Consider the following 11,137-nt stretch of genomic DNA (forward strand, 5'->3'; position numbering starts at 1 on the left):
CAGTCTGAAAGGGGAGGAAATGAAACAAAACATATCCTTGGGTACCACTGGCAAAGAAATAACATCAATTTCAGTTTGGGGGGAAAAAAAAGGCCAAAGAATCTCCCTGTTTCCCCACATTAGCAAAGGCAAATTCATAACTGGCCAACAAAGTACCTTTGAAATGCAGCTGCACTCCACGAACACACTGCCTTTTTCCACCCAGAGAGACAACCCTGTCTTGCCCAGAAAGAAAGGGGAAAGAAAAAAAAAAAAGAAGCACACGCTATTGAAAACCCACCAGAGAGGGTGAAGGAAGAGGGGAGGGGAGGCGCTGGAGGCGGGAGGCAGGGGAAATGCGGGAGTCTTGGCAGATACAAACGATAAGCTTTACCTCGTATAATGCAACCTTCTTTGCCTTTCCAAGAGGAGGCCTGTGATGAATGGGCGCACAGATCCTCCGGAGAGGGGCCGCACACAGGCAGCTGTTGGCCAAAGGCAGCCATGCGGCCAGGAAGGAAGGCCGCTGGGCAGGCCCCGGTTCCCAGGTACCGGGCTGTCGGATCCCAGCGCCTCCAAGGACCCAGCAGCTGCTGCCCCCTGGGAACAGGGGTTCTGGGACCGGCTCCCGCCAGGAGGCCTGGGGCCTGAGCCAGGACCCTGGCGGCCCCGGGGGTGAGTCTGTATGAGAGCATTTTGGGATGAAGTACAAAGATGGAATTCTGCTGTGCACCCTACCCCCCCCACCCCCCCCAACTCCCCCCAGGATGAGCCATGACTGCAGGCTTGGCTAATCCAGCTTCCAGAGATCAGAAAAGGACCGTAAACATAGGAATACGAAATCAGACGTGACTAAGATTATTTGCGTCGCCTGGGAAATCACAGCAAACTACAAAAGTTAAAGGCTGATAAATACCATAAACATCACACGATCCAGAAACAGAATATGATCTCTCTGTCTGTATAGATACGTATATATTTATTTAAAAAAAAAATTAACTGCTGGACACAACTCTGTGATACTTCTGCACAGACTGCTTCTCACCTTACCCATTTCAACCCTTGTCTTTCCTCCACCAACCACCCAGTGGTGCTGGGGCCGGGCACCAACACATGTGTCTGTATCGTCTTATGATTTCTTGTCTTTTTTTTTTAAAGTTTATTTATTTATTTGGAGAGAGACAGAGAGAGACAGAGAGAGAGAGAGAATCCCAAGCAGGCTCCGTGGGGCTCAATCTCACAAACCGTGAGATCGTGACCTGAGCTGAAACCAAGAGTCGGATGCTTCCCCGACTGAGCCACCCACGCGCCCCTGGCCTTCTGATTTCTGACCTGCAAGTCTTGTGACCTCTTGTCACCCTGCCGGAAGCCCCACGTGGTGTGCAGCAAGGGTATTCCTGGACTCCATTTTTTCACCCAGGCGACTAGCAGCAGCATCACTGAGAAGAAAAGCTGGTAGAAACAAGATAAAAGGGCCGGCCAGATGTCCGAGGCTGGAGACTCCAGCCTTTTGGCTTCTGTAATCTTGCCTTCTGTGTCCACAAAACGCCCGGAGAGCACCGCTGATAAGGGCCCCCCTCCACCTTTTCCTTTTGCCTCTCAGCCCCCTACCCTCCCAGCCATAAAAGGAGGCTGATGCCAAGGTTCGGGCCTCAGCCTTTGGAGGTGACTCCGCTGGGCCGGCACCGGTGCGTAATAAACAGCCTTTTCGGATTCCCCGAGCGCGTGGGGCTTGTCTCTTCCGGGGCGCCGAGTCTTTGCTGTACCATCACGACAGGGAAGTGACTGCCAAGCACACGGGTAAATCCCACTAGACTCAACCTAACTCCCACCCCCATGAAACCGCCCCTGAGCTGCATCCCCAAAACCCTCACGGCCACTCCAGCACCCACAGACACGGGGAGCAGTCGGCGTGGACAGAGACGGTGTTCTCGATCGACTGTGGTTGAAACATCTAACGTGCACGTGCAAACGCATGACCACGTGAACGAGCTGGTAGGACCCTTCCCAAGCCTTGGAAAGGACCGTGCCAGTGAAGGTCCCGTACGCTCAAGTTTGATTAGCTTCCGCCTAGAGCGGCCTCTGCCCGCATGGGTTACTCGGTCAATGACGGTACCTACGGAACTGGGTTTGTGCGCACGGTACACCTCCTCCGTGAAGCCTTCCCTGATAGGCACAGAGGGAAACCCCTGAATCACACTAGGATACTTTAACGTTCGACACCACTCATCCTTACTGGGATCCCAGGGACCGTAACTTGCTACAGGACACAGACTGTGTCTTGTGCCCACACGAGCATCCGAGGCAGCAACCACAGCATGTGGGTCTCAATAGATGCGTGCCGAGACAATAAGAGAACAAATGAATGACACCAGGGGAAACCCCAAGGTTAGCTGGCTTACCTGGAGAGGGTTGGCACGTCCCCACCCTGCTTCGGGGTGCCGCGTGAAAGGGACTTGGAATAAGGAGTCACTACCAGACACGGACAAACTGCTGTGGCCAGAGAACCATGGCACTTCTCAAGGTCAAGAAAAAAAATTCCCCTGTCCGTCCACACGGTGCCTGAGAAGCACTGGGTAGACAGAGATGTATTTTGACGAGCGTGTTATCTGTTCGTTCCTGTGCAAAGGGCTGGGAATTACACGGTGAATGAAGGAAGACGTTTGGGCCAAGCATTTTGTAGAAGCTCATACGGTCCACACAACAACCCGATTGAGGCAGGCTCATTACGGATGAGGAAACAAAGGTCTCGGAAAAGCGAGGTGGCTGGCCCAATGTCCCATAGCTTTGAGGAGACCGGACTTGGTGTGCGAACCCAGATTTGCCTGAATACACTAATAAACTCACTGCCCAGCTGGGAAGACGGCACAGAAACGAATTAGCATACGGTGGGGGTGAGCCCTCAGCAGATGTGTGCATGTGCTGTCTGGGGATAGAGGAAGGCATATCTGTGTCTACTAGGGAGGGTGGGAAGAGTGGATTTGGGGGCGTGGGGTGGGCACTTCTCCTCTCCTTCAGCCTCCTCCTTACCCAGGGCCATAGCTTCAGGGCTGGATGACTTTCCAGCCAATTGTACGTGTCAGATTCACACGTATTCCAACACAGTTTGGAAAAGAAGCACTTGGAAACTTAGCCTTGCTTGCCAACATGGTGATCTCTCTATAGGCCAGGCTGCTTTGGCATTCATTTTTCCTGGATTTTATTATTCAAGGTAACAGGAGATGGGAGAGGGCTGGGAATGAAAAAGTTTTGTGGGGAGAGAGAGAGAGAGAGAGAGAGAGAGAGAGAGATGGGGAGGGCTGGGGAGGGGGGAAATGGAAATCATCTGGCTGCCATGTTCTGAATTGGCCACTGACACTGATGGATCTTCTCCTTGGAGTTGAACAAGCTATTTACCAGCCCGCAGGCCCTCGCTCACACAATTCCTCACTCTAAATGAAGGGTCCACTCTAGCAAATTACTATGCCTTTCTCTAGTTCATCCTTCTCGGTACTTGACCTTCCCACTCTTCCACTAACTCAGCCCTGGTGTGCCTGGAAAGACACAACTCCCAAGCAGAGAGCTAGAGGACACCAGCTGGATCCCAACGTGTCCCCACCCGGGTGTCGCCATCAATGGCATCACCCAGCAGCATGCAAGACCGTGGCAATCCAGAGCCGTGTGGCAGTCGGCAGTGTGCTGGTCCAGTCACGAGAGTTCATGCTGATCCATTTGCCCTCACGTCTGCTGGGGAGTCCAAATACTCTTCTCCCCCCCGCCCTCCGCCCTCTGCCCTTCTGACCACTCCAGTCTCCATTCTGGCTCTTCTCTTCCTCCGGAGTGGCAGTGATGGGAGGTGGGAGGTGGGACTGGATGTAACTGACTAATGTTAGATGCGCTCACACTTCCGCCTCCTGGTTTCTACTTTTCCACGATCCAGGTGAGTGGAGCCTTAAAATGTTGAATCGGCACGTTCTTGCCTCTCGTGCCCTCCCAGCTACAAATGCCACGCTTCTCTCACGTGGTGGAGCTGAGGAGAGAAGGGATGCCCGCCCAGCTGAAGCAGACTTATTCCCCAGATAACAAGGCGTATGCTTCCCACGAGGCTGGTGCATTTAGACCCTCCAACGCAGGCAGTAAGTACATGGTCACATTCGAGTCAATCAAGGACTTTTGGAAAATGTTTTTATTTATCGGGGCGCCTGGGTGCCTCAGTCGGTTGAGTGTCCGACTCAGCATTTAATCCCAGCTTGGGTCATGATCTCGTGGTCTGTGAGTTCAAGCCCCACATCGGGCTCTGTGCTGACAGCTCAGAGCCTGGAGCCTGCTTCAGATTCTGTGTCCCTCTCTCGCTCTGCCCCTCTCCCACTCATGCTCTCTCTCTCTCTCTCTCACTCAAGAATAAATAAACATTAAAAAAAAAAAAGTGGGCTCCATACTGACAGCAGAGAGCCCGACCTGGGGCTCAAACTCACAAACTGTGAGATCATGACCTGAGCAGAAGTCGGACGCTTAACAGACTGAGCCACCCAGGCACCCTTCAGTCGTGGTTTTTAATAGTACGCTTACTCTGTAAGAGCCACCGTGTCACAGAAATCCTAAGGCATATTTTTAAGCAGGAACGAGATTCAGTTGGGTTGGTCACCAAGAATTCCGGGCTAGTCGGGCAGTTTTCTTTTAACCATGCGAAAGTGCCCTGACACGGACAAGCCGCTCATTTCTCTGTTTGCACAGTATTTCCATAAAACGGAGCCAGGCCTCACGCAGAATTTAGAAAGGAGGAGAGACTCTTGCCCCTGTTATTCTGTTTTCACTCCTCATCTCTCTTTTCTCTCCCTATTCAAGACAGCTTAAGACACAGGAAAAGCAGAAAACCACGGTGAAATAATTGGAAGTCTTCACAAGAGGTCACACAGAGTCACATCTCGGCTGCTCGACATCAGGGCTTTAGGCATCGATAAACTAAGTGAGTGTTCGTTGCCCTCAGTCTTACTCGGAAGCAAAGTTTCGAGCTTCGTGAGTGGGTGAACGTGTTTATAAAACGAAAACTGAGTTATCCGCCTCCGGTGTGCTGATGGGACTCTGACTATCTCAGGACCGATTTCTTTGTTGTTGTCAGTATTGAAGCTTAGCCGGGCCCACAGATATTCAATATACAAAGGCATTCGGCACAACTAAGCATTTGATTCAGCCTGTGTTTTCTGTGTTCTTTTCCTTTCTGTCGTGTCCTAAGCATTATTAAGCAATCAGCGACTTACATGGCTGCTTATGACAGTACTCCCCTGGGTATGTTATTTAATCTCAGTCAATTGAGATGGAAGAAATAAAAAAAAAAAAATACAGGGAAATCCTATAACTCAATGCTGATGAGACCCCGGGGGGGGGGGGGGAGGTGGGGAGGAGATATTTCATTCTTTGAAAACTGGTACAATGCCTTTTGAGGGCATTTGACAATCAATGCAGGTCAAAGGTCATAAAAATGCTTGTACTCTTTGACCCCGTAATCTCATTCTTTGGAATTTATTTCAAGGAAGTAATTAAAAAAAAAAAAAAAAAAGAAAGAAATGGTGTATGTATTGATATATTTAGAGCAGTGTCATTTATGGTGGTGAAAAGCTGCAAATAACCTGAAGGTTTAGCGACCGCAGCGGATGAACTAATGAAATGTCGGTATAACGGGACATTACCTATTTCCTAAAGGGGACGAGTCATTAGGAACATGGAAAAGAATGCAATGTCATCTCCACGGAATTGTCAACATGATGTTAGGACGTTGCAAATGTACATAGAAATCTAGTGGGAACGTGGTGAAATCAGGAGAGCAGAAATGGGGGCAAAATTTGTTTACATTGAGAATGGCCATTTTTTATGTTTTAACTTTTACTGACAAGTGATAGCTTTAAAAAATTTTTTTAATGTTTATTTATTTTCGAGAGAATGTGTGAGGGGCAGAGAGAGAGGGACACAGAATCCAAAGCAGGCTTCACGCTCCGAGCTAGCAGCACAGAGCCCGACGCGGGGCTCGAACCCACAAACTGCGAGATCGGGACCAGAGCTAAGCCAGATGTTTAACCAACCGAGCCACCGAGGCGCCCCAACAAGTGATGGCTTTAATTTGGAAGGCAGCTACTATGGCTCTATGCCGGTATTAAGATTTTTCTATTACCTTGTTCACTCATCTATCTGTTGAACGTAATCTTTATACTTTGTTGCATAACTTGGGTTACTAACTTTAAGTGAAATAATTCTAATTCACTCATTGAAGTGAAGTAGAGAGACTCCAATCAGAACAAAGTAGGGGTGAAAGCACGTACAAAAATAGCTCCTCTTGATATGGAAGGGCCATAAACTCAGGTCAAGTGAGTGAAAAACCACCCGCCGCCAGTCCCGCTTCTAAACCCAGACAGTGACGATCCTGACACGTATGACTTCTCAGACTGGCTCACGTGACCCAGGAGAGGGGCTGTTATTCCCGAATAAGCTTTCTCGGAGAGCAAGAAGAGCCAGCCGTCAAATTTAAAACAAGCACAAACCATCGCAGGGCCGGGCCTTGTATGTGGCAGGGCGGGACACTGAACAGCTTTATATCACAGACAATACCGGGGCTGTGTCGAGAAAGAAAAGGCGTTGCATGTTGGTGGGATGCTGCCTCTGCCCCCAAAACTGATTGGCCACCTTTATCCTTTGGGTCGGTGCAAGGAACCGTTTGGCTCCCAGACTCGAGGTCTGTTCTCGAGGGTTCTTCATCAATCACGCATTCTGTTTGGCCCACACTGGCCGATTGGATCCAGCCCACCAGCTGCTGTGGAGATGGCTGTGTGCGTGCCCGCAAAGTGGGGGGCACAGATGTGCTCGTGGTGGGGGCGGGGCAAGATGCTCCTGGGAGCCTCTGCCGACAGTGTGCTTTCCGACTCGCCCGACCGCAGAAAAAGAACTTCCCCAAATTTGCTCCGATAAGTAGCGAAGCGGGGCTGTTTACACAGACTTTGCGGGGAACCCGGAATAATGCCTGATGAACTGGCATAATAAAGCAAAAGAAGTTTCGTGTTAATGACATTTCTAAATGACTAATTCACTTCTTTCCTATGGGGCCAAAATTCGCTTTGAAGCGAACAGTTGTAAGCAAAAACTACTTTTCAAAGTTTGCACATGTCTCTGCCTCCTAAACAGAGTTTTATAAACACAGATTGAACTTTTCTTGATGTTTTTCACTAGAATTCTAAACTTACTTGTTCATGTGTGAATAGCCGAATTTTTGTTTTATGAAAGCATTCTTTTTTTTTTTTTTTTCTATTTAATGCTGCCCTCTCTCATTATCAACTGTCTCTTCTGGGCTGTCCCCTTTATATTTTCAGAAGAAAAGCTATGCCTTTTATTCACTCAAAAGCAGCAAAGTTTATTGAGTCCATAAGTCAAAGACTCGGATATAATGTAAGCTCTTAACCACAGATAGAACATGCAGAAGTCGAATATGACCTTGAACTCCCCGGGATGGATTGGCTGGGAGGTCATAGCGGGACCCCCTGCTTGAAGGCCATGAGGACCCGTTACAGGTTAGCTCAGCCAGCCGACAACACTTGTTCAATGCTACCGCCTGGCCCACCTTCTGGAATGCATGTTTTCTTACTGAGCAGAGACCTGTCTACCTGATATGTGGTAAAGCTGGTCTGGGCACAAGGAAAAGGCAGATATCAGAGAGTGAGACCATGAAGAGGTTTTAGCAAGATGATGACGTATATAGGATTTATGTAGTGCCACCTTGTGTGCAAATATCCAGTAATTTTTTCTGGGTTTGGGTCCGTCCTCTCCTCTTCCTCTACTTCCTTCTCCCCCTTGTCATCAGATCCTACCTGGGTACCCCTTGTGAATAAAGATATGATCATATAAACAGACCCGCAGGAATCAATTCTGAGGCTAAACAGAAGATGCTAATGTCCTCCTTTTACAGGCAGGAGAGAAGGATAACTCTGAAAGACCTTGAGAAAGAGAATTATGTAGTCACCAAAGAGAAACAAGAACGAGGGAGAGAGAGGGAAAAGCATCTTTCCCATTTTCCTTCTATGTGGATCTCAGACGAGGAGATTCCCGGGCCTGGCACCAGCGGCCACCAGTTGAATATTCACTGGCAAAATTGGGTCCTGGCTTTCCCAGTTTGGCTTAATTTCCCTCGTCCTTGATTTCTAATTCTAATCCATTGAACATACGCTTATTTTTAAAAGGAAACCACCAAAGGGGAAAATATATTTAGGGAGTGGAAATCCCCAACCTCCATGTTTTTTGAGCAGCAGATTTACCTGCTTTACCATTAAATCTTCAGGGCACATCTGGGGACATCAGTGTCTGTGACTGTCGAAGAGAGGCAGCGATCTCAGATTTTTGAACACTGTTCACTTCGTTACTTAGACCCACCTCTTTCTCTCCTGCAGTTATATGCTGTTCCTAAATCACGTGAAACATGGCTATGGGTCCGGGGAGAGCGCTGTCAGGCTATGATAGGAAACAGGGTCCCACTTCTGGCCAGGGCTTGGTGTCCAGTTGTCAGACAGCTGGTGGAGCAAAGCGGGAGGTCTGCCGGCCTTGTCCTGGGATGCTGGGTTTCCGGGGGTGGGGAGGTGAGTGGCTGTGACGCTCCAGAGCCCTCCACAAACTCCAAGGTCCTCTATGGACGTCTTCTTGGCATTTCGCTGAGGATAAACTATTGCTTTGGAGGACGAAAACCACTGCTGTGAATAGTCAAGCAGAAGTAAGAACTTTGCCGAGGCTCAAAGGATTTAATAATCACAAACGGAAAAATCGTAAGTCTACGCTGCAAAGCCGGGAAGATAGTGATCAAGGTAGATAGACGAGGTGAACTGAGGAAGACGTGTCAATCAACTCGAGCTTTCCCTCCCTATGAGGCCCGATTCCAATCTAATCCTGAGAACACATCAGATAAACCCAAACCGAGGCATGCTGCGGACTGAATGTTTGTGTCTCCCCACCACCCGGTTCATATGCTGCAGCTCTAATTCCCGACGTGATGGTGTTAGGAGATGGGACTTTGGGCAGGTAAGTTGGTCCACCCGAAGGTGGAGCTCTCAGAAATGGGATTAATGCCCTCATAGGAGACATGGGAGAGAGATGATCTCTCTACATGTAAGAATACAGCAAGGTGGTGTCTGTAGAAAGCACAGACAGCAGCAGGTAGAGGGCCCTGGCCAACAAATTCTAGCTTCCAGAACCAGAAGAAATAAGCGTTTGTTGTTTAAGCCACTCAGTCTATGGGACTCTGTTACAGCAGCCCAAGCTAAGAAAGGGGGCATTCTACCAAATAACTGACTAGACTTCTTCAAAAGTGTCAAGGTCATGAAATCAAGGGAAGAATGGGGAACTGTTATGGGTTGGAGGAGGCTAACAAGACACGAGGACTGAACGCAATGTCGTCACGATGGGGTTTTGCGGCGATGGTGGGGTTCAGAGCTGACGGGCGAGAGAGAATCCTTGAAGACGCCTTTGGTGCAAAGAGGTGATTTGATTAAAGCACGGGGACAGAACCCAAGGACAGAAAGAGCTGCCCTCGGGTCGTGACGGGTAGCTGATTATCTACCCTCAGGTTGGGAGGGGGTCAGGGGTAGAGTCAGTCTCTAAGGAATTTTGGAAGCAAGGTTCCCAGGACCTTGAGGGCCTGGCTGTTGTTAGGAAACTGCCATTTATTACCGTTTAGTAAAAAAACCTCAGTCATAGGACCCTTCAGATGTATATCAGGGGGGCCATAAGCTTGGAGTATGATTGCCAGCATATATCTTGGGGGAGTTGAGATGAAGTTTCCAAAGGAAGTTTTATATGTTGAAGTAGACTTACAGGATCCTGGGGGGTCTGGATAATGTGAAGCCAAAATTCTCTTTTGCCCCCAGCAAAGTGTCATCCTCGAGGCAGCTGAGCTCCTAGAGGGAGGTCACTCTGCCTGTTTCAAGGACTTGTCACTGGGCTGTATAGGCAGTAAGGGAATTTAATTTTTCCTCTGCCTTAGTTTCCCCCCATCACGTGGCAAGCACTCAAACCCCTTTCCTTTGTTCTTGGGGAGCCAGGAGTGTCCGAGGACCCTCACACAGATCCCTCCTGGTGGGGGACGGTGGAGCTGTCAGCCTGTACTTTGCCCTCAGCTTGCCCCACGCTCCCTCATCAGTCATATCGTGGGTTGGACCCTGGAACCGAAAAAGGACATTTGTGGAAAACCGACGACGTGCGGATCAGTTCTGCTCTTTGGCCAAGAGTGTCCGGCCGCGGTCCATTTCTCCATTTTGATAAATGCCCCGTGCTCACGGAAGATGTGACCAAAGGGGAAACTGAGTAAAGGTGCACAGGAGAGCTCTGGGCTATTTTTGCAACCCTTGCGTAAGTATAAAATTATTGAAGATAAAAAGAGCACTGCTGTGATTCGAAATGGCCACTGGAAATGTCTATCAGCATTTCGGGGAGCAAGTAAACAAAACTGCCCTGAGCTTCTAAGAAAGAAAATTGCTTCTTTTCAGAAGGGGCTGCCAAGAAGCCTTAACGAATATGAGGCAGGCTTAGCGCCCTCGATGTGGGAAAGAAACCAATAAATTATCCAGGCTGCTAAGGAGATTATCAATGGTTTTTACTCCTCGATCCTGTTTACATCTCCCCGCTCATTAGAAGTAATGAGGATGTGCAGGTTGAGACTCAGTCAGTTTTAATTCACTGTTCCCGTTTTGTTTACCGTCCTGTAAAACTTCCAATTCAATAGCAAGAACCAAATTGAAGTAATCAAATCAAGCTACTGTTATTATGTAAAGCTATTTTCTTGGACCCCTGCTTTGAGTAAATGATTCCTATTAACATGCAGATTTGCTGGGGATTACCAGAAAGTCTCTCAAAATAATCATCAGAAGACCCCTTTCTAAAGAATACTTTTCTCTCTGATTTGGACCAGGATTCAGTCCATAAATCTCTTCCTTCTTCTACCGAGGGACAATTCGGGACAACTCCGTGACCAGGATGGGAAAATGAGGACTCCTCATTTAGAGCTGAGCAAAACTGAAAATCCAGACTCCAGCTTCCCCGTGTGTTCTGCTGATTGTAAATTCTGTCACAGCTCAGTCAGAGGAAGGAAATGCAGGGGTGACAGTGTGTGTGTGTGTGTGTGTGTGTGTGTGCAGAGAAGACAGGAGGAAGGTGT

The 11,137-nt window shown here is 48.8% G+C and overlaps 1 long non-coding RNA gene across 1 annotated transcript in view; it reads left to right on the forward strand.

Moving 5' to 3' along the window:
• LOC122230570 overlaps positions 1–5,234 on the forward strand; it is a 46,337-nt gene extending 41,103 nt beyond the window's left edge. Inside the window, exons 2-3 of the long non-coding RNA XR_006207559.1 lie at positions 3,899–4,094; positions 4,804–5,234. This is a non-coding gene — a long non-coding RNA (uncharacterized LOC122230570). The remainder of the gene's footprint in view (positions 1–3,898; positions 4,095–4,803) is intronic.
• The last annotated feature ends 5,903 nt before the right edge of the window (positions 5,235–11,137 follow it).

Source organism: Panthera tigris, chromosome C2, assembly GCF_018350195.1.
Source record: "Panthera tigris isolate Pti1 chromosome C2, P.tigris_Pti1_mat1.1, whole genome shotgun sequence".
Lineage (NCBI taxonomy): Eukaryota > Metazoa > Chordata > Mammalia > Carnivora > Felidae > Panthera > Panthera tigris.